General features: G+C 44.7%; 1 protein-coding gene across 4 annotated transcripts in view; it reads left to right on the forward strand.

Moving 5' to 3' along the window:
• The first annotated feature begins 3,371 nt into the window (after nt 1–3,371).
• Nucleotides 3,372–24,194, forward strand: part of CKAP5 (cytoskeleton associated protein 5) — a 113,987-nt gene continuing 93,164 nt past the window's right edge. The window contains exons 1-2 of one of the 4 annotated variants that reach the window (XM_062196208.1): nt 3,824–3,971; nt 5,601–5,650. The gene's annotated coding sequence lies outside the window, so the exon portion shown is untranslated. Of the gene's footprint in view, nt 3,457–3,823; nt 3,972–5,600; nt 5,651–19,165; nt 19,259–24,194 lie in introns of those variants that run through there. The other 3 variants (XM_062196210.1, XM_062196207.1, XM_062196209.1) reach the window with 3 other exon arrangements.

Genomic DNA, 24,194 nt, shown 5'->3' on the forward strand with positions numbered 1-24,194 from the left:
ACCTGTCTGCATCGCCTATCATTCCACCCCCTGCCCAGAAAGGGAGCCCTCTGTGGACTCAGTCACTCTGGGGCACTGACTTCCATGTCTACATCACTTGAGTCTAAATCTATTTTCCCAGCCTCCATCCTGTAATATCAAGGCCTACTTAGATGATTCCACTTGAGTGTTTCCTTGGTACCTAGAGTAAACATGTCCAAAAATAAGCTCACCTTCCCCTAAGGCAACCTTCTCCTGACTTTGTATTTCCATTTGCACAATCACTGCTCTCAGTCCCTAGTCTCAAATCTTTGCCTCATCTCCCTGAAGGGGACCCACCCTTGCTGCTACATGTAACAGAGTTGGTTGCCAAATCTGTCTCTCTTGGATCCATCTTTCTGGAATCTCTTCTCATCCTTTCCATTGCAATTCCTTCATATCAGACCCCAAACTGGTCTCCCAACTCTAAACCACGTTTGACAACCAAGCTTATTGATTTTCCTAAAGTGCAATTCTGATTTTCTCACTCTCTGGCTCAGAAATATTTGATAGCTCCCCATTTTCTACTTATAGATTACCAATTCCTTGCCCTGATATTCAAGACTCCAAGAGGGGCCGGGGCTGTGGCCTCAAGTGGGTTAAGCCCCTACCCAGAGTGCTGGCATCCCATATGGGCTCCCATTCAAGTCCTGGCTGCCCCACTTCTGATCCAGCTCCCTGCTAATGCACCTGGGAAAGCAGCAGGAGATGGTACTTGGGCCGCTGAACCTATGTGGGAGACCCGGAAGAAGCTCCAGACTCCTGACTTCAGTCTGGCCCAGTCCAGCCCTGGCCATTGTGGCCATCTGGGGAGTGAACCAGCAGATGGAAGACTTCTCTGTCTCTGACTCTCCCACTCTGTAACTCTGTTTTTCAAATAAATAAATCAATATTTTTAAAAAAGACTTTTTTTTTTTTTTTGACAGGCAGAGTGGACAGTGAGAGAGAGAGACAGAGAGAAAGGTCTTCCTTTTTGCCGTTGGTTCACCCTCCAATGGCCGCCGCGGCTGGCGCGCTGCGGCCGGCGCATCGCGCTGATCCGAAGGCAGGAGCCAGGTGCTTCTCCTGGTCTCCCATGGGGTGCAGGGCCCAAGGACTTGGGCCATCCTCCACTGCACTCCCTGGCCACAGCAGAGAGCTGGCCTGGAAGAGGGGCAACCGGGACAGAATCCGGCACCCCGACTGGGACTAGAACCCAGTGTGCTGGCGCCTCAAGGTGGAGGATTAGCCTATTGAGCTGCGGTGCCGGCCAAGAGAGACTTTCTAAGAATTGCTCCTAACCTTCTCTGTCAATCTTGTGTTCTATTTCCCAAAATGAACCCTGTCCTAAAATCAAAGGCACATGTGCAATCCCTTACACACAATGTGCTTTCTTTTTTTAAATTTTTATTTATTTTTATTTATTTGACAGACAGAGTTAGACAGTGAGAGAGAGACAGAGAGAAAGGTCTTCCTCCAAATGGCTGCTACAGCCGGAGCTACGTCTATCCGAAGCCAGGAGCCAGGTGCTTCTTCCTGGTCTCCCATGCTGGTGCAGGGGCCCAACCACTTGGGCCATCCTCCACTGCCTTCCCGGGCCACAGCAGAGAGCTGGACTGGAAGAGGAGCAACCTGCAGTAGAACCCGATCCCACATGGGATGCCGGCGCTGCAGGTGGGGGATTAACCACGTGAGCCACGGTGCAGGCCCCCACACAATGTACTTTCTTGTCTCTGTGTCCTTGCTGGTATTTTTCTACTACAAGACATTCTCCCTGCTCCTATGGGGAAAAAAACGTCAATGGCAAAAATGTTTGGAACGCCAGCATTCCACATCTGAGTGCCCGAGTTTCAGTCTCCACTTCCTATTCCAACTTCCTGCTAATGCACACCCCGGGAGGCAGCAGATGATGGCTCAAGGACTGGAGTCCCTGCCGCCCACAGTCAAGATTGAGTTCTGGTCTCCTGGCTTCCACATGGCACAGCCCCAGCTGTTGTGGGTACATAGAGAGTGAACCAGTGGGTGGTAGATCCCTATTTCTCTGCCCTTCAAATAAAAAATGAAAAAAAAATTCCCTATTGGAGCCAGGTGCCTATCCTGGTCTCCCATGGGATGCAGGTGCCCAAGCACTTGGGCCATCCTCCACTGCACTCCCGGGCCATAGCAGAGAGCTGGCCTGGAAGAGGGGCAACCGGGACAGAACCGGCACCCCGACCGGGACTAGAACCCGGTGTGCCGGCGCCACAAGGTGGAGGATTAGCCTGTTAAGCCATGGCGCCAGCCAAATTTCCTTGGTTTTATTTCCTGTCTTAAGCAGTGCTGAAGTAAACATCCTTGTACATTTTTCTTTGTGTAACTCCATATATCTGTAGGATAAATTCCTAATAGTGGCATCACTGGACCAGAGATTACGTACGTTGACATTTTAGGAACTGTCAAACTGTCCTAAAAGTTTATACCAATTATATTCTTAGCAACGAGGATGGCATTTTTTTCCTCCAAATTTTGACCATCTTTTTCATCTTTACCAATTTGATAGATTAAAAAATAATTTTATTGGGGCCAGGGCTGTGGCACAGCAGGTTAACGTCCTGGCCTGAAGCGCCAGCATCTCATATGGACTCTGGTTCAAGACCCGGCTGCTCCACTTCCAATGCAGTTCTCTGCTGTGGCCTGGGAAAGCAGTAGAAGATGGCCCAAGTCCTTGGGCCCCTGCATTCGCGTGGGAGACCTGGAAGAAGCTCCTGGCTCCTGACTGGAGCAGCTCTGACCCTTGCGGCCAACTGGGGAGTGAACCAGCAGATAGAAGACCCCCCCTCTCTCTCTGCCTCTCCTCTGTGTAACTCTGACTTTCAAATAAATAAATAAATCTTCAAAAAATAATTTTATTTACATCCATCTTTTACCTTTGGGTAATCTACTTGTCCTTTATGGGTAATCTACTTGTCCTTTAAATTCCACATTAAAAATCCCCCCCACCCCAGGTTGTCCCCTATCAGTTTTCTCTTCACTATTCATCTGTAGCTTTCCATTCGTATAGTTCCCATTTCATATAGTGACTGGTCTATATGTTTTATTCCTCTGACCACTTCCGATCATAAATTCCTTGAAAATAAGGACCTGATTTTATTCATAGAAAAGCCCAACGGAGGGCGAACCCAGAATCTGAAGGTCATAAGCCTGTCATTTACATAAAAGGAGAATTAAGCATTTGCAGAAGCCGATGACAGCTCCTAAGAGCCTTCCCCAGACATGTAATGTGCTATGGAAAATCCTCACGCGCCGCTGGTGAGGGAACCTGCGTTATTCCGCTGCACAGATGAGGAAACCAAACTGCGGAAGACGCACTGAGGGGAGGGATGTGCTCCGAGCAGGCTCGCGGCCGGAAGGCGGGGTGCTGGCGTCTCCATTCGCATCCCAGCAGCCCTCTCTCTGGCTTCCCTCACAGTCCGTATGTGGGTGAGTGAAAGGGCTCAAGATACCGTCAGGCGTTGACAGCGGCTGACACATCTGCAGTTAGACAAAGCGAACAGACTGATGGCCGGGGACGTACAGCCGCATACGCGCTTCCCGCTGCTCTTTCCGGGGTCGACCGCAGCTTTCGCGGGAGCTACCAGACCCCAGCCCGGGGCCCCCCAGGCGCAGGGTCCTCAGGGACAACCGGCTGCGCGCGGCCCCCTTAAGGCTGCGAGTGGCGCGTGCCCACAGTTCTTTCAAATGGACCAATAAGAGAGCGATGGGCGGCCCACGGCGGACCAATAAGCGGCCAGGACACTGCGGGGTGTGCGCGGCCAAGCGTTTTCAAACGGCTTAGAGCAGGCCGCTCGGTTTTGACCCGGCGGAAGTGAGGGGGCCGTGGGTCTGACCCGCTCGCTTAGGCCCTGGCATTCGGGCGTCGCGCGCGCGCGCAGAGCGGGTTCTGACGCCTTCGCTGGGGGCTCCTGGACGCGCGCCTCCACTGCCTCACGGACCCGGTAGGTGTGAGGCGGCCGAGCGGGGCGGAGGCCAGGAGACCCTCGGATGGCGGGGCGGGGTGGGGGTGAGGGGCGTGGGCGCCCGCGCGTGGCAGCGAGGGCCGGGGCCGGGTTCCGGGTGCTCGCGGAGCGCCGCGGCTGGGCGCGGGCGGCCGCGTCCGGGGTTCGCGGGCGGCGCAGGGCCGCGCCTAGCGGCTGAGGTGTGCCGGGGCGGGGGCCCTGCTAGCATGCCCGTCGCGTAATTGTCACACGAATGAATGAATGAGTGGATAGGAACCCGTGGGGGCTGCCGGCGGCTGTGAGGGGCCTGGCGGCCTCGGAGCCTGACGCGGACGAGAGGTGCCAGGGGCCTTGCCTGCACACCTGTGTGCCTGCCGGCGAGCTGCGGTGTAGACGATTCCAGCCCATCACCGCTCCGCCCGGCTTTCTGTGTCGGAAGACGTCGGTAGAGTGCGGGTGTCTTTGCAGCTCGGAAGGTTTTGGGGACCAGTACAATAGCCCAGCGCTGTAGGTGAGGCAGGCCGCCCTGCTGCTTTAAGGTGCGGGCTCGGCAAACTAGATTTCTTATTTTTTCGCTCTCAGCACTCAGCCGGCCGTGGAGATAGCTTGTATCTATCTGCAACCGTGGTCATTGTCGGGCCAGGATTTCAGTGCGTCCCCTTTGGGTTGTTGGGTAGGAAATGTTGGAAGCGGTGTTGCCAGACTGGCTACTGTGTGCTAGAAAATGGGTTCGTGGTGATGCATCTCAACAATGAGTTTTTCATTCACCGTCCATAGCGGGTGAAGTGTTTGGTTTTTTTTTTTTTTTTTTCTTTTTTGCAGAACTTGCCCCACATTTGTGCATGGCTCTGATTTAATTCTCGTGGGAGCCAAGGCATCAAATCTTGGCCCAGAAATGCTGCCTGTCTTATATTATGCGTAATTATAGTAATTGAAAACTCATTTTTAGTAAGGTGAGCTCCTCCTTTCTCCATTTTCGTCACCGTGAAAAGTCCTTCTTTGACCTGGAGAGCCAACAAATTAAGCTAACAATCTTTTGAAACTTTTTAAGAAGTCCTAAAAGATTTGGACTTTTTTTAAAGTGACTGAAATGAACTTAATCGTAAGAATTATAATGATGCTTTAAATTTTTTTGATACGAAGTTGAAATAAATTTTGTCAGTGTAAGGTAATCCTACTTGGTAAACTTGAGAAAAAGGTTTACATGGATTTTTAAAGACTTCACGAAGGCAATGGCAAGCAACGCTGTTTCGTAGCAATATGCCTTATACTTTACTCCCTGAGTTGTGCTCATCAGGTTTGAATTAGGAATGGCAGTGTGTGTTAATTCCATCATAGACAGATACAGCTTTTGACAAGTTCAATTTTAACAGCAGAGTTTTAATTGCAATAAATTTGAGTACCTTAATATTATGAACATTGTTCTAAGTTTTTGGAAGCAGTTAAAAATAATAAACATTTTTAACAATGTCTTAGGATAGTGTTAAAAATCTTGATGGGGAATGAAAACTTTATATTGGAGTAAAGCTAGATTTTCTTGAGCTTCTTTGAATTAATGAATCTCAGATATTCAGGTTGATGCTTACTGTATTAAACTTACTGTATTATGTGTATCAAACATTGTTTTAGATTCAGAGAATACACTGCTGAACCAGAGAAAGACAAACTCCTGACCTAAGGTAGTTTGACACTTTTATCTCTCAAACAGTTTACTGAAGCAGATTGTTGTTTTTATAATCCCTCTGGCCCAGCTCTGGTCCTTCATCAAAATAAGTGTTCAAATATGTTTGCTGACATTTATTGAATACTCACTAGATGCCACATTTTATCATTTTTAATCCTCACAGTGTTTTATAGATGAGGAAATTGAGACTTAGAAAGGTTATGCAAATTGCTCAAACTCGTATAATAAGTGATAGAACCTGAATTTGAACTCAAGTTACTCTGTCTCCAGGGCCTTTACTTTTTACCTTTGAATATGATGTGCTATATGAAATAATGGAATACGTTAAGAAATCAGTTGTAATCTCAGGATAGAATGTACCTCCCACACACCTTTTTTTTTAAATAGTTCTACCAGAGATTTGATGAAATATGAATGACAGTCGTGTTTAGAGGGAAAATGGGATGGTTCAAAATACAATGTTTACCATATGGGAGATAGACAGTTGTAATGGGGGGAGGGGTTAAGGACAAGCATAAAATTGAGATCTTAATCTGATTGTGATGGTGAATTCTTCCAGTGTTGGAGAGGTTTAAGGTTTTTAAATGAGCCTCATTACCTCTGGAGTATATTAGTTAGTTCATTCCTCCGGGCAGTTACCCTGCCTGCTTCCTACACCTCCAGCACAATAAACTTGGCTCCTTTTTACCTTGGCACTTGCTGTTCTCTGAAACTTCCCATCCTGTACTACCCCTACTTTAGGCCTGTCTGATGGGCTCCTCTCAGGTCTCAATTCAAATGTCATCTTTTTCTAAGCTCCCAGTTAAAGTAGCTCTCTTAGTCACTTTTACTTCACTTTCCTTTAGTTACTGCATAGTATTTATTGTTATATTTTGGTTGTTTATTATTGTTTGCTCTTTATTTTCTGATTTACTCACAGAGATGATAGAAGAGCATTTTTTTTCTTCCTGTGAGGTATCTCAAAAAGACCTTTGGAACAAAGTAGGTGGCACAAAAAAAAAAATCAAAACAACAATAGTTGTTGAACAAAATTGGCTGAAACTGGCATAGTCTTCTCTGCATGATAAAGTGATAAAATCAGTATATAGCTAGCCATTTGACTATCTTTCTGGATCTTTGTATGTGAGCAGTATCTCAACAGACTACTTTGAGAAATCTTCAATTAAAATAATTACAAAAGTTACAGATTTATGTTTGTATCACTTGGGTAGGAAGGTAGATCTGTTTCTCCTCCTACTTTTATTTCTCAGTTTTTAAAAAATCTTAATGTAGAGAAGTTTTTAATTTTTTTTAAGATTTATTTATTTGAAAGGCAGAATTAGCGAGAGGGAAAAACAGAGAGATCTTCCATCCAACTGGAATGTCTGCTGCAGCCAGGGCCAGGCCAAGCAGAAGCCAGGAGCCTGGCAGTCCATCCGGGTCTCCTACATAGGTGGCAGGGGCCCAAGCCCTCAGGCTGTCCTCTGATGCTTTCCTAGCTGGATTGGAAGCAGAGCAGCCTGGACTCAAACTGGGGCTCATATTGGCTGCTCATAAGGGATGCAGGCGACGGCTCAACCTGTTAATCCACAACGCTGGCCCCTAGAGAAGTTTTGAGGTCAAGTACATTGCAGGATGTCCTTCTGTTGGAATTTGTCTGACTTTTTTCATGATAGACTGGGGTTATGGTTTTTGTTAGGAAGGCTATAGAAATAGAATGCCATTTTCATCATTATTTCAAGTGTACATACTATCACCATGATTATACCAGCTAATATTGACCTTAATTGCGTACCTCCTAGTGTTTGTGGGCTCTCTGCGCTGTGAAGTTACTTTTTTCCCTTCCCTTAGTGTACTCTTTGGAAGTCACTATGAGCAGTCTGCACTTAAGGAGTAGGGAATCTTTTTAGAGTAGTGTATCTGTGTAATTTATTTGGAATTCTGCATGAGAGATTTGTTTCTCCTCCATTTATTAGTTTAGTCAAGTATTTATATCATTGTGGACTCAATATTTACATTATAGTTTGGGTTATAGTCCAATGCTTCTTTATTTTGTAGCTCAAATTGTTCTCCTGTGTCTGTTGGGAATGCTCTGAGTTGAATCCTTTATCCCTTTAATACACCTGGGGCAGGGAGGAGGGTAGAAAATGTGTGAGTCCTGACTTTCAAATAAAATAAAATAAATCTTAAAAAAAAAAAAAAAAAAAAAAAGGTGGCATTACCGGAGAGGCAGAGGCAGAGAAAGTCTTCCATCTCCCATCTGCTGGTTCATTCCCTAAATGGCCACAACGGCCAGAGCTGGGCCACACTGAAACCAGGAGCCAGGAGCTTCATCCAGAGTCTTGCACATGGGTGCAGGGATCCAAGCACTTCCACAACTTCCCCAGGCATGTTAGCAAGGAACTAGATCGGAAGTGGAGCAGCCGGGACTCAAACTGGCATCCATATGGGATGGCAGCACTGCAGATGGTGGCTTAATCCACTATACCGCAGCGCCAGCCTCTGTGTATTTGCTTTGTACTTTGGATTATAATCCAATTCTATTTTATTAATTTAAAAATTTTTATTTGTATTTAAAGAGAGAGAGAGAAAGAAAAAGAGAAACAGAACACACAGAAAGATCTTCCCTCAGCTGGTTCACTCCCCAAATCCCTGCAGCATCTTGTGCTGGGCCAGGCTGAAGCCAGGGGTCCAGAACTCAATCCAGGTTTCCTAGGTGTGTGACAGGGACCCAAGTATTTGGGCCATCATCTGCTGCTTCTCACGGTGTGCATTAGCAAGAAGCTGGATCAGAAGGGAAGGAACCATGACTTGAACCAGACACTTAAATATGGAATGCAAGTGTTCCAAGTAACATTTTAATCACCACACCAAACGTGTACCCCTCCTACTAATTTAAAAAAAAAAATTTTTTTTTTAAATCTTACTTGAAAGGCAGAGACACAATGTAAGACGGGCTGAGACTTTCAGAGGAAGTTTAGATCATAAACAAATGCCCTCTTTGTAATTTGCTTTTCACTGAGTTCTATTTTCCCCTTTATAACACTTTTTTCTTTTTATTTATTTGAAAGGCAAAATGACAGACAGAAAATGAATGACAAACTATTGAAATTTTAGACCCTTATTATAAAGATGAGAAAAAAGCTGGGTCATTTCAAGCATTTCTTGAAATCAAATTCATTTGTTTAATGTGAATTTTTTTCTGCATTTTACTTACCTGAAACTCGACTACTGCCAGGAGATAAGCCAAAAGAGTCTTTTCAGCAGCCCAAGTAGACAGACACAATTTTACTGACTTCCATCGAGCAGATTCTGTTCACTTTTTTTTTTTTCTTTTTTTTTTTTTTTGACAGGCAGAGTGGATAGTGAGAGAGACAGAGAGAAAGGTCTTCCTTTGCCGTTGGTTCACCCTCCAATGGCCGCTGCGGCCAGTGCATCGCGCTGACCCGAAGCCAGGAGCCAGGTGCTTCTCCTGGTCTCCCATGCAGGTGCAGGGCCCAAGGACTTGGGCCATCCTCCACTGCCTTCCCGGGCCATAGCAGAGAGCTGGCCTGGAAGAGGGGCAACCGGGATAGAATCCGGCACCCCGACCGGGACTAGAACCCGGTGTGCCGGCGCCACAAGGCGGAGAATTAGCCTGTTAAGCTACGGCGCCGGCCTCTGTTCACTTTTTTATACACAGTTTCAGTCTACTTGATTTTTTTAAAATCAAGAGCTAAAGTTAGAAAGAGGGTACTGGGGCCGGGCTGTGAGTTAGCTGGTAAAGCCACCGCCTGCAGTGCTGGCATCCTTTATGGGTGCCGGTTTGAGTCCCAGCTGCTCCTCTTCTGAGCCAGCTCTTTGCTATAGCCTGGAAAAGCAGTAGAAGATAGCCCTAGTCCTTGGGCCCCTGTACCCACATGAGAGACCCAGAAGAAGCTCCAGGCTCTTGGCTTCAGATTGGCACAGCTCTGGCTGTTGCAGCCATCTGGGGAGTGAACCAGCGAATGGAAGACCTCTCTCTCTGTCTCTACCTCTCTCTGTAACTTTGTCTTTCAAATAAATAAAATAAATCTTAAAAAAAAAAAAAAAAAAAGAATAAGAAGATGACCCAAGTTCTTGGTCCCCTGCACCTGCATGGGAGACCCAGAAGAAGCTCCTGGCTTTGGATTAACGCAGCTCCAGCTGTTGCAGCCATCTGAGGAATGACCAGAGGATGGAAGACCTTTTCTCTCTCTCTCTCTCTCTCTCTCTCTCTCTTTCTCTCTTTCTCTCTCTCTCTTCCTTTTTGCCGTTGGTTCACCCTCCAATGGCTGCTGTGGCCGGTGCATTGCGCTGATCCAAAGCTAGGAGCCAGGTGCTTCTCCTGGTCTCCCATGCGGGTGCAGGGCCCAAGCACTTGGGCCATCCTCCACTGCCTTCCTGGGCCATAGCAGAGAGCTGGCCTGGAAGAGGGGCAACTGGGATAGAATCCGGCGCCCCAACCGGGACTAGAACCCAGTGTGCCGGCACCATAAGGCGGAGGATTAGTCTGTTAAGCTACGGTGCCGGCCTCTTTCTTTATTTAAATATTTATTTATTTGAAAAGTAGACTTACAGAAAGAGAAGGAGAGACAGAGAGAGATCTCCCATCCACTGATTCACTCCCCAAATGGCTGCAATGGCCAGGACTGGGCAAAGCCAAAGCTGGGAGCGAGGAACTTCTTCCAGGTCTCCCACGTGGGTATAGGGGCCTAGGGACTTGGGTTATCCTCCATTGCTTTCCCAGTCACATTAGCAAGAAGCTGGATCAGAAGTGGAGCAGGGGGACTCAAACTAGTGCCCATATGGGATACCAGCATTGCAGGCAGAAGCTTAACCCACTGCGCCACAGTGCCAGCCTCTGTAGCACTTATTTCTGTCATTGCATCAAGTTTCCATGTTATATATTTTTATACAGGAATTTAATTAGTATTATAATTCCATAGTATACTTTTGACTCTTTTTTATGTGATACATTCCTTTTTTAAAAGAATCTCTGGAAAACCTTCTAATCTAAAACCAGCTTGTGTGCTTCATTTGAGAGGAAAGACCAAATCCTGTATCAGAAATTTCTGAGGGGACTGGCACTGTGGCACAGCTATCACCTGGGATGCCAGCATCCCATATGAGTGCAGGTGGTGACTTAACTTGCTGCGCCACAATATTGGCTCCTTAAAAATTTTAAAACTTTATATTCTGGCTTAGATGGGGCTGGCACCATGGAGAAGTGGGTAAAGCCGCTGCTCCACTTTCAGTCCTGCTCCTTGCTAATGGTCTGGGAAAAGCAATGAAAGATGGCCCTAGTATTTGGGCCCCTGCATGCACATGAGAACTGGAAGAAGCCCCTGGTTCCTGGCTTTGGCCTGGCTCAGCTCTGGCCATCATGGCCATACAGAGAGTAAACCAGTGTTTGGAAGATCTATCTTTGTTTCTCCCTCTATCTTTGTAACTCTGACTTTCAAATAAATCTTTTAAAAATATTTTTTGGGGGCTGGCTATATGGTGTAGTAGGCAAAACTGCAGCCTGTGGCACCCACATCCTATATGGGTGCTGATTTGAGCCCTGGCTGCCCCACTTCTGGTTCAGCTCTCTGCTAATGTTCCTGGGAAAGCAGCAGAGGATAGTCCAAGTGCTTGGGCCTCTGTGCCCATGTGGGAGGCCCAGAAGGGGCTCCTGGCTTTGGCTTGGCCCAGCCTGGTCTATTGTCGCCATTTGGGGAGTGAACCAGTGGATAGAAGACCTCTCTCTTTTCTAGCCCCCTATCTCTGTAACTCTGCCTTCAAGTAAATAAATAAATCTTTAAATACTGGTGCCTCAGGCAGTGGCTTTATCTGCTACACCATGGTGCCAGCTCCATCCAGGCAGGAATTTAAAGTTTTAAAATGTTTAAGGGGCCAGCATTGTGGCACAGCAGGTTAAGCCGGTACCTGCTATGTTGGTATCCCATATGAGCACTGGTTTGAGTCCTGGCTGCTCTGCTTCCAATCCAGCCCCCTACTAATGTGCCTGGGAAACCAGGAGAAAGTGGCTAAAGTATTTGGACCCCTGCCACTCACATAGGAGACCCGGATGGAGTTTCAGGCTCCTGATTTTGGCTGTTGAGTTCAGTCCTACCTGTTGAAGCCATTTGGGGAGTGATTCAGATGATGAAAGATACTTCTTTCTCTCTCCATCTCTTTTAAAAACATTTATGTGTAAGACATAGAGGCTGCTTGCTTAAAAAAAAATCAAATCAGGCTATCATTGTGGTATAGTGAGTAAAGCCACTGCCTACAATGCTGGCATCCTATACAGGCTGCTCCACTTCTGATCCAACTCCCTGTTGATGAACCTGAGAAGGCAGAGGAAGATGGCCCAAGTCCATGGGCCCCTGCACCCACGTGGGACACCTGGAAGAAGCTTCTGGCTACAGCCTGGCTCAGGGCTCAGCCCTGGCTGTTGGGACCATCTGGGGTGTGAACCAGTGGGTGAAAGATTGATCTCACTCTGTCTTTCCTTCACTCTCTATAATTCTGCCTTTCAAATAAATAAATCTTTAAAAAAAATCTTTCTTGGGGCTGGCACTGTGGCTTCTGCCACCAGCATCCCATATGGACACCGGTTTGAGTCCCAGCTACTCCACTTCCCATCCAGCTCCATGCTAATGTGCCTGAAAAAGCAGAGAAAGATGGCCCAAATGCTTAGGCCCCTGTACCCACGTGGGAGACCCAGAAGAAGCTCTTGGCTTCAGATTGGTCCAGCTCTGGCCATTGTGGCCATTTGGGGAGTGAACTAGCAGATGGAAGACCTCTCCCTGTTCTCTCCCTCTCTGTGTCTGAAACTCTGCCTCTCAAATAAATAAATATTTTATTAAAAAATCAGATGGTATGGATGAGTGTTAATAAGGTAAAAAGCAGAAGTTCTTTGTCTAGCTCCTTTTTTTTTTTTTTTTTTTAATTTATTTTTTGACAGGCAGAGTGGATAGTGAGAGAGAGAGAGAGAGAGAAAGGTCTTCCTTTTTGCCGTTGGTTCACCCTCCAATGGCCGCTGCGGCCGGCGCATCGCGCTGATCCAATGGCAGGAGCCAGGTGCTTCTCCTGGTCTCCCATGCGGGTGCAGGGCCCAAGGACTTGGGCCATCCTCCACTGCCTTCCCGGGCCATAGCAGAGAGCTGGCCTGGAAGAGGGGCAACCGGGATAGAATCCGGCGCCCCAACCGGAACTAGCCTGTTAAGGATTAGCCTGTTAAGCCACGGCGCTGGCCCTTTGTCTAGCTCTTAAGACACACTTCTCAGAAGTAGCCATGGCTTGGTTCTTCCACAGGATTTTTATGTGCATTCAAATAGGTACAGTGTGGTATTAGTTTTCAATGGCTGTTGTTTCAAATTACCACAGATTTGGGTAGTTTAAAAGAATTTATTTTCTCACAGTTCTGGAAGTCAGAAATCTGAAATGAGTTTTATAGAGCTAACATTGAAGTATCAACATGGCCACAATCTTTCCCTTGCCTCTTCCAGCTTCTGGTGGTTGCTGGTGATCCTTTGTGGCCACATTGCTCTAGATTCTTCTAATTTTTCTCTGATCTGTCTTCATATTGCTTCTCTTTTTTTATTTTATTTTTTTTATTTTTGACAGGCAGAGTGGACAGTGAGAGAGAGAGACAGAGAGAAAGTCTTCCTTTTGCCATTGGTTCACCCTCCAATGGCCGCCGCGTTGATCTGAAGCCAGGAGCCAGGTGCTTTTCCTGGTCTCCCATGGGGTGCAGGGCCCAAGGACTTGGGCCATCCTCCACTGCACTCCCGGGAAGAGAGCTGGCCTGGAAGAGGGGCAACCTGGACAGAATCCCACGCCCCAACTGGGACTAGAACCTGGTGTGCCGGCGCCGCAAGGCAGAGGATTAGCCTGTTGAGCCACGGCGCCGGCCTCATATTGCTTCTCCATTGCATGTTGTATCTCCTCTGACTCCCTCTTAAATGGATATACTATGTGATTGCATTTAGGGCCCATAAGATTAATTGGTATTTTTGGTAGTGATTAACAGCCAACAAGTGCATCTCTTTATATAGATATATAGATAGATATTTTATTTTTGAAATTTATTTGAGAGGCATCATATATATGCACATATATATATATGTATATGTGGATATTTAAATTTTATTTTTGAAATTTATTTGAGAGGTAGAATAGGAGTAAGCTCCCAACCACTAGTTCACTCCCAAATGCCCACAATGCCTGGGACAGGCAAGCCCAGAAACAGGAATTCAATCAGGTTTCCCACATGGGTGGCAGGAAGCCAATTACTTGATCCATCACCACTGTCTCCCAGGATTCATATTAGCAGAAAGCTGGAATCAGGGAGCAGAACCAGGACTTGAAACCAGGCACTCTGGTTTAGAATGCAGATGTGCCAAGTGACATCTTAAGCGTTACACCAAATGCCCACCCCCATATTAACCACTTTAAATGTAGAGTTAAGGGGCCGGTGCTGTGGTGTAGTAGCGGGTAAAGCTGCCACCTGCAATGCCAGCATCCCATATGGGTGCTGGTTGGAGTCTCAGTTGCTCCACTTCTGATCGAGCTCTTCTATGGCCTGGGAAAGCAGTAGAAGATGGCCCAAGTCCTTGGGACCCTGCACCCACATGGGAGACCTGGAAGAAGCTTCTGGCTCCTGGCTTCGGATCGGTGCAGCTCCTGCCATTGAGGCTAATTGGGGAGTGAACCAGTGAATGGAAGATACCTCTTTCTCTCTCTTTCTCTCTCTCTCTCTCTTTCTCTCTCTCTCTCCCTGCTGCTTCTCTCTCTGTGTAACTATGACTTTCAAATAAATAAATAAAATAAAATAAAACAGAGTTAAAGGCCGGTGCCGCGGCTCAATAGGCTAATCCTCTGCCTTGCGGCACTGGCACACCAGGTTCTAGTCCCGGTTGGGGCGCTGGATTCTGTCCGGTTGCTCCTCTTCCAGGCCAGCTCTCTGCTGTGGCCCGGGAGTGCAGTGGAGGATATCCCAAGTGCTTGGGCCCTGCACCCCATGGGAGACCAGGAGAAGCACCTGGCTCCTGCCTTCCGATCGTGCGGTGTGCCAGCCGCAGCGGCCATTGGAGGGTGAACCAACGGCAAAGGAAGACCTTTCTCTCTGTCTCTCTCTCTCTCTGTCCACTCTGCCTGTCAAAAATAAAAAAACAATAACAAAATAAAAAAAAAACAGTTAAATGTACAGTAGTCTTCCCTTATTCGTGGGAAATATGGTACAAAGACCTTCTGGGGATGCTGAATTATATATATGTGCACACGTACACACACACACACACAGTTTTTTCCTATACATACCAATGATTAATATATAAGTTAGATGTAGTAAAAGATTAACAATAATAAAATCAGAAAAATTAGCAATATACTATAATAAAAGCTATTTAAAACTTTCGGGGCCAGCGCTGTGGTGTATTGGGTAAAGCTGCTGCCTGCAGTGCTGGCATCCCATATGGGTGCTGGTTAGAGTCCTGGCTGCTCCACTTCTGATCCAGTTCTCTTCTATGGCCTGGGAAAGTAGCAGAAGATGGCCCAAGTCCTTGGGCCCCTGCACCTGTGTGGGAGATCTGGAAGAAGCTCCTGGCTTCAGATTGGCACAGCTCCAGCTGTTGTAACCAATTGGGAAGTGAACCAGCGAATGGAAGACCTCTCTCTGCCTCTCCTTCTCTTTCTGTGTAACTCTGACTTTAAATAAATAAACAAATCTTTAAAAAATAAAACTTATGAACTATTTCTACAATTTTCCACATTTCAGATTATGGATCCTCATAGGTAACTGAAACCTTGGCAAGTGAAAATATGAATTACTTTCAGTGTCCTCAAGGTTCATCTTTGTTCTATCATGTTACAGTACTTCCTTTTCTCTTAAGCATGAATAATATTCCGTTGTATGAATAAACTACATTTTGCTTATCCATTCATTTATTAATGGACATTTTGATTGCTTTTATCTCTTGGCTATCACAATGCTGCTATGAACATGGGTATGCACGTAACTCTGTGAAACCCTGTTCTCAATTCTTTTGACTATAATAAACCCGAAAATGGAATTGTTGGATCATAGTGGTTCTATTTTTAATTTTTTGAGGAACCTCTATACTATTTTATTTAATGGTTACACCATTTTGCAATCTTATCAGCAGACCCCAAGTTTCCAATTTCTCTACATCCTCACCAAGGCTTGTTATATGCTGCTGTTTATAGTAACCATCCTAATGGTTGTAAGGTGATGTTTTATTGTGATTTTGATCTGTAGTTCTCTTATTAGTGATGTTGAGTATCTTTCTATATGCTTATTGATCATTTGTTTATCTTTTTTTTGAAAAATGTCTATTCAAATCCTTTGCCTGTTATTTTATTTTAAATATTTATTTATTTTGAAAGAGTTAGAAAGAGGGAGAGACACAGAAATAGATATTCTCTTCATTGGCTCACTCCCCAGATGGCTGCATTGGCCAGTGCTGGGCCAGGCTGAAGCCAGTAGCCTTTCCGGTCTCTCACATGGGTGGCAGGAGCCCAGGTACTTAGGCCGTATTCCATTGTTTCCCAGGCCACCAGCAGGGAGCTGGGTCAGAAGTGGAACAGCTGGGACTAGAACTAGCACCCACATGGGATGCCTGCATCACAGGCAGTGGTTAACCTGCCATGCCACAATGCTGGCCCCAGCCCATTAATTTTTCTCAAGTTTTGTTTATTTGAAAGACAAAGTGACAGAGAGGGAGAGACAGAGTAAGATAGAGAGAGAGAGATCTTCCATTTACTGGTTTACTTCCAAATGCCAGCTGTTATGGGCATCCATCCAGGTCTCCTATGTGGGTGGCAGGGACTCCCTCCCAGGTATGTGAAGTGGAGGAACCAGTACTGAGTGGGTGTCTCCAAGTGACTTTTTTTTTTTTTTTTTTTTTTTTGAGAGGTAGAGTTACAGACAGTAAGAGGAGGAGACAGAGAGAAAGGTCTTCCTTCTGTCGGTTCACTCCCCAAATGGCTGCAACGGCTGGAGCTGTGCCGATCTGAAGCCAGTAGCCAAGAGTTTTTTCCTAGTCTCCCACATGGGTACAGGCGCCCAAGGACTTGGGCCTTCTTCTACTGCTTTCCCAGACTACAACAGAGAGCTGGATTGGAAAAGGAGCAGCTGGGACTAGAACCAGTGCCCCGAAGGGATGCGGGCAACGCAGGCAGAGGATTAACATACTGTGCCATGGCGCTGCCCCCCCCCCCCAAGTGACATTTTAACCCATTGTGCCACAATGCCCTCCCCTGAACAAAAAAAAAAAAAAAATTAAAGATTTATTTCCCTGGACAAAATTTTTTAAGTTTGATATAGTCCCATTTGTCTTTTACATTTACTACCTAGCTTTTGTTGTCATATCCAAAAACTCATTGCCAAATTTGATATCATAAAGCTTTTCCAGCTGTTTTCTTCTGGGAATTTTATCCTTTGGATCTTATATTAGGTTTGTTTGTTTGTTTGTTTGTTTTTTAATCTCTTGAGTTAATTTTTGTATATAGTCTAAGACAGAGTGTAGCTTCCAGGGCCAGCATCATGGCATAGTGGGTTAAGCCACCACCTGCAATAATGGCATCACATATGGGTGCTGGTTCAAGTCCCGGCTGCTCCACTTGGAAGTTGAGAAAGAACTGGCAAGCTGTTTCTCAACAATGTTAATACAATAGTTCCTCCTCCCCACCCATTCATAGTTTTAATTGCCAATGTTTCAGTTACCCATGAGGAACTATAGTCTGAAAATATTACATGGAAAATTGTAGTAGGGCTGGTGCTGTGGCATAGTGGGTAAAAGCCACCGCCTGCAGTACCAGCATCCCATATGGGTGCCGGTTAGAGTCCTAGCAGCTCCACTTCCGATCCAGCTCTCTGCTAAGGCCTGGGAAAGCAGTAGAAGATGGCCCTAGTCCGTGGACCCCTGTACCTGCATGGGAGACCTGGAAGAGGCTCCTGGCTTTGGATCAGCACAGCTCTGGCTGTTGCTGCCAATTGGAGAGTGAACCAGCAGATGGAAGACCTCTTTCTCTCTGCTGCATCTCTCTATGTGTAACTCTGACTTTCAAATAAATAAATAAATCTTTAAAATATTGTAGAAATAGTTCATAAATTTTAAAAAACCTTTATTATAGTATATTGCTAATTTTTCTGATTTCATTATTATTGTTAGTTAATCTCTTACTATACCTAATTTGTATATTGAACTTTATCATTGGTATGTATAGGAAAAAACAGTTTATGTGTATATAGATATATAATTCAGTATCCCCGAGGGTCTTGTAACCATATCTCCCATGAATAAGGGAAGATTACTGTACACTTAATTTTTCATTTAAAGTGGGTAAGGTGGGGGTGGGTATTTGCTGTAGTAGTTTAATTATCTAATTCAGAAGTGTCATTTCACAGCTAAATTCTCTGTCGAATGAGATTATTTTAGCAGTTCAAAATCAGAATATTGTAATCCTAATCAGTTTGTCTTTGTGACTTTAGCAGCCTAGCAAGAATATGGGTAGCCTTAGGTCTGTCCCTTAGTAAGAGGTTTCAAGCCTGTCCTTTGGAATCCAGGTTTCTACTTGAACACTTATTTGGATTGGAGGTGTTAGATTACTCATAAATGGTCTTTACCCTCACTAAGCTGACTCCTGTTTTGATCTGGTGATGGTCCAAGGCTTTAGGAAGGTGAGTTATTTCTCAGAATTAGATACAGGTGTGCTGGCTTTAAAAGCACCTGAATCTTTCCTGTTGCTATCATGCAGACAGAGATTACTCCCTCTGTGGAAAGAAAATTAAAACTTATTGATAACCTTTCCCAATCTTAGAGACCAATCCCTGAGATATAAATGCAGTTTCTACTGCTGTTTTCTCAAGAACTCTTCATATGAAATTAAATGACCACATATCACAATTGTGTTTGCAGGCAGTATTGAAGATCACATTTTACTTAGAAGCAGGGGGTGGTTATTTTTCTATTTCACCTCCTATTGCCTTCCTACTCATCTTGTATCATTGTCTAAGAATTCCTTGGGTTGTACAGTGAAGGACATCTGTGAACGAGTGAGGTGAAGCATCGCAGGCTGCCAGAGTTCTTTTCTGGGCTTTTGAGTTGACATGTGAAGAAGTGCCGAAGTCAGGGGAAGTGAATGAAATAAGCAGTTTGTATTATGGGGGCTGTGTGTGTTTTGGCTGTTTCCTGCAGTAATTTTTTACAACCTTGGAGGAGGAATTAGGTTGTGATAGTGGGAACTGGTCATTTTCTTTGTCTCTGAAACATTACCGTGGTAGCACCAAAAAAGAGGTCCCATCAGCTGAAGTAGAATCTCTAGGCGTCCTTCATTTGCCTCTTGCTTAAAAAATTTGTGGGCTGGAAGCATTTCTCTAAGGCCTGCAAACCCCTGGGTGGCAGTAGGCTGCGGCCCCTTTAAGTCTTCAGTGTGTGCGGGGAGGGGCTCTTGGGGTGGGGCGGGCGCTCTAACAGCCGTGTTCTGGACTCCGCCCCCGGAGGAGGCGTTTCCCAGCGGCTCGGCCGCACCAATGCCACCACCCCCGCCTGCCCGGTATTCCTGCCGATCCTGCTCGGACCTTAGGGCCCCGACCTCTCCCTGCTCGGGGAGCGTAAGTGTCAAACTGCGGGCGAGGGGCCAGGATCCCAAGTCCGTGCCGGAAGTCTGGAGGACAGTCTGGGGGACTTTCTTGGCCTATCAGAGGCTAAGGCGGCGAAAGAGCGTAAACAATGCCGGCTGCAGTGAGCTAAAGCCCCGGCATCTGCTCTACTTCGGGGTGGTGACAGCGGCCCTAGGGTGTTTGTTTGGATAAGCAGCGAATGAGCAGTGCTCACAACCAGGGTTTGCCCCAGCCTGGTACCTACTTGGGGTGAGCAGAGGATTGCCTTTACCAGAGTATAACCCAGTTGAGCTGGATGGGTGGAGCTGAATCCCGTGCACTGGGCCTTGGTGCCTTAGCCTGGGATTTAGAGACCTGGGTAGCTTTGGGATGAGTAAGCGTTAGTTTTTCAGCTACCTTGCTACAGTTGAACAATAACTTTGAAAGTTGACCTCATTCACAGAAGGATTTAGCTTTCCATCTTCCCAAAGGCCTACGTTGGTCTTCAGTTCCTCTTTTGGAGACATTGACTGTGCTCATCTGTTGGGAAGAATACAGTTAACCTTCTTTCCCGCTGATAAGAATAGTAGGATAGGAAAGAGACAGTCCTTTAGTCCTCTGTCTCGGGAGGAATTTGTGGGAGGCCACTGTTCCTGGACTAGAAAAGCAAATACACTAGAGTTTGTTTAGATACTCTGCTAGAAAAGCAAGCAGTTCAAATTTCTGGCCCCCTGATGATGCATACTCCAGCAAGAGGATCACACTCATCCTTGTTAATAGGGAATACCTGAGGGCAGTGAGTGTGTGTGTGTGTGTGTGTAATTAGAGGGAAAGGTTTTTCATTTTTGTTATCTGCTACTTAGAGATGAGATTTTTGTCTGGCTGTGGTCAAGTTAATAAAAATCTTAAATTATCTGTACCAATTACATAATTGTTATGCATTAATCCAGTTGTCCTTCCTGGGCATGGTTTGAATGAAGATCTCTGGGCATGTATAAGCATTTTATTTTACCTTTGTTTTGTAATTATTGCCTTTTGTAAAAAAAAAAAAAAATCCTATCAGGCCTTGTTGGTCATTCAAAGGGGTTGCCTTTTGAGTAGGCAGCAATTTCCTTAAACTCCTCCCAGACTCACTGAGCACCTGCAGTAGCATCTCTAGCCTGAAGTCAGAGTTCAGGAATAGTAATCTAGTCCAGATCTCTTGTATTGTGATATTGAAGAGCTTTTTTGGGACAGGAGCTTGGGAATTTGCCATAAAATTAGTTGCACTGCCAATGCTTCCTTCCAAGTAGGAGACTAAAACAATCTGTTTAGTAGCTTTGTATTTATTCTTATAGACTGTCAAATTACAGCAGAAGTTTAAAATAAAAGGACACTATACTTGGCTCTTAGGTGATAGAGGAGTAGTAGACTGAGAAGTAGTAGATAAGTTTTAGGCTTAATTCTAATGTTACTCATGACTTAGTCTCTCTGTGTCTAACTTATTGGTTGTTGAGTGAGAAAATGCATAGATTTCTGAAGTCTGTATTTTATTATAGTACATAATCATTTTAGCAAGAAATTTGTTATTTATTTGGATGCCAAACTGGAAAATTAGATAGTTTGGAATTTATTCAACATTCTACTTTTAAGTATAACCTTGAAAACATTTCTTAACCATGGTCTAAAAATAAACAATTACAATAAATAATTTTCAGCAATAATATGGACTATATGATATTTGAGCTCGTTGGAAGGCATTTTTAGATAGATTGATAGTGTGAGATTATAATGCTTCTGTAGAAGAGTTTTATTTTACCTGACCTTCTTGCCTTTGTTTCTGTTGTAGATTGTGATAAAACTTGAGAACTATGAATAATTTGAAATTTCTAAATATTTGTAGTAGCAACTAGATAAAATGAATCATAGTAATATTATATAGTGTATATATACACATATAATATATACATATACATATGCATATATATATATATATATATATATACACACACATATATGTAGTAACCATTATGTAGTTCAAAGTAATTTTGTTAATGCTTGGCCTTGTTGGAAATCTTAGTCCCCCTTAAGGCATCAAACTCTGTTATTTAATGAAACCTTGATTTTCTTTAAGTTTATAAAATCCAGTTCCTTTGTTCATCCCTAATGCTACATTTCCAACTACTTGAAGATTCTATTTCTTGAGTCTGAAACCAGATTCATCATGTTCCTAACCTTTATTCTACTCCCCCCAAACAACCCAGAACTTCTAGCATTTTTTTTTTGTCATTGGTACCATTATTTTTACTGTCTCTTAGATCAAGCTTCTTGCTTCCTAGTATACTCTTCCACAGTCCTACATTCTTAGTTCCAAATGCTTATTTATTAATCCTACCTCTTTATTTATTTATCTATTTATTTTTTAAAGATTTATTTTATTTACTTGAAAGAGTTACAGAGAGAGGTAGAGGTGAGAGAGAGAGGTCTTCCATCCGATGGTTCACTCCCCAGATGACCGCAATGGCTGGAGCTGCGCCATCCAAAGCCAGGAACCAGGAGGAGCTTCTTCCAGGTCTTCCACACGGGTTCAGGGGCCCAAGGACTTGGGCCATCTTCCACTGCTTTCGCAGGCCACAGCAGAGAACTGGATCAGAAGTGGAGCTGCCAGGACGGGAACCAGCGTCCATATGGGATGCCGGCGCTTCAGGCCTGGCGCTAACCCGCTGCACCACAGCGCCAGCCCCATTCCTACCTCTTTAATATAACTCCCCCGAGTCTCACTTACTCATCCTTTCAATTCCTACTTCAAGAAGACTCCTAGTTTCAGCTCCTATTCATCTTACTCCTGGAATACTACAATAATTTCATATCATGACTCTCTCTATGTCTCCTTTACAATTCATTCTGTATAGCTTTATCTTTCTAAAGCAGATAGGATCATTCATTTTCTTGTTTCAATTCATTGGCTTCCACTGCTGTTTAGCTTAATAGTAAAAATTATCTCAATGATCTGACCTTAGTCTACATTTCTGGTCTTACTCTGCAATAAAGGGAGCCCTTCAATGTTCTCTAAGCATGGTCAGTACTTTCCTACCTCTAAGATTGTCTTATTTCCTCAGTCTGGAATATCTCTTCTTTCATCTTTATTTTTTTTTTTTAAATCCTACCTGTTATTCATAAATTCAACTGCCACCTTTTCTATGAGGCTTTCACTATCATCCCACTGTCCATCTTTGTTTTTGTTTGTTAAGATTTATGTATTTACTTGAGAGCTAGAGTTACGGAGAGAGAAGCAGAGACAGAGAGGTCTTCTATCTGCTGGTTCATTCCCCAAATGGGGACAACAGCCAGGGCTGGACCAGGCCTAAGCCAGGAGCCAGAATCTTTTTCTGGTTCTCCCAAATGCTTGGGCCATCTTCTCTTGCTTTCCCAGGTACATTAGCAGAGAGCTGGATAGTAAGTGGAGCAGCCCAGACTCGAACCAGAGCCCATATAGCACTGTAAGTGGTGGCTCTATCTGCTATGCCACGGTGCTGGCCCCTAGTTTTTTTTAAAACAACTTTAGTGAGATATATAGTTTACTTGCTATACAGTTTACCCAGTTAAAGTGTGTGCAGTTCAGTGGCCTTAATATATTCATGGAGCTTTGTAACCATCACTACAATTTTAGAACATTTCCATTGCTTCCAAATGAAGCCCTTGGCCACCCCCTTCCCCATTCCTAGGCAACTGGCAATGTACTTTATTTATTCTGGACAGTTCATAAAATGTCATCATGTAAATATCCTTTACGAATGGCTTCTGTGACTTACCATAGTGTTTTCAGGCTTTACCCACGTCATTGCCCTCTTTAAATTGCTAAATAATTCACTGTATGGATTTACTATGTATTATTTATTTGTCACTAATATTTGGATTGCCTACACTTTTTGGCTATTTTGAATGTTTGGCTTTTTTATTGTTACATTTTATGAAATTGAAGTTCTAGTATACATGTATTCCCTTTTATACTTCCTCTGAGGTCCTTCATTACTTCCTGAGTGTATTCTGAAAGTTCCAAGGACTTCACCTTCTTTTGTGATATTTGTTAGTTAAAATTTGCATTTAGAGGCAAAGTTTAGCACAGGTGGTCACTTATATGACAAAGGAAAAACTTAAAGAATTACCGTTAGATTTAAAACTACTATGAATCATACAGATTATAATCTACCACTCTTTAGTTTTTCCTTAACTCAGAGAAAGACTTTGCTTTTCAACTGGTAGAGTCAACTCTCCATGGAGTAAGGGTTGCTAGGCGCTAGGGGAGGAATTGGACTGCCTGGCTAACCCTAAGTCATAATTAAACAGTGATCATTTTAAGTCCCAGTGGGTTGTTGGGCTGGATTATTTGCAGCTGTTGATTAAGGATGATTCTCTATTCCCAACTAAGTTTTAAAATTTATTTTAGACCGGCGCCGTGGCTTAACAGGCTAATGCTCCGCCTTGCGGCACCAGCACACCAGGTTCTAGTCCCATTTGGGGCGCCGGATTCTATCCCGGTTGCTCCTCTTCCAGGCCAGCTCTCTGCTATGGCCTGGGAAGGCAGTGGAGGATGGCCCAAGTCCTTGGGCCCTGCACCTGCATGGGAGACCAGGAGAAGCACCTGGCTCCTGGCTTCAGATCAGCATGATGAGTCGGCTGCAGTGGCCATTGGAGGGTGAACCAATGACAAAAAGGAAGACCTTTCTCTCTGTCTCTCTTTCTCACTATCCACTCTGCCTGTCCAAAAAAAAAAAAAAATTTAAACTTTTCTAAATTACCTCAATCCTTTGGTGCAAATAAATTTGTCTTTCACATATATTCTCATTTGCTCTTCAGATTTTCATTGAGTTAGATAATCACCAAAATATGTCTTACTATTTATAAAGTATGAATACTCTTTGGTGTATATTTATCTAGAAACTACATGTAGATAGTGTAGTAATCTAAC

This window comes from Lepus europaeus, chromosome 7 (assembly GCF_033115175.1).
Source record: "Lepus europaeus isolate LE1 chromosome 7, mLepTim1.pri, whole genome shotgun sequence".
Taxonomy (NCBI): domain Eukaryota; kingdom Metazoa; phylum Chordata; class Mammalia; order Lagomorpha; family Leporidae; genus Lepus; species Lepus europaeus.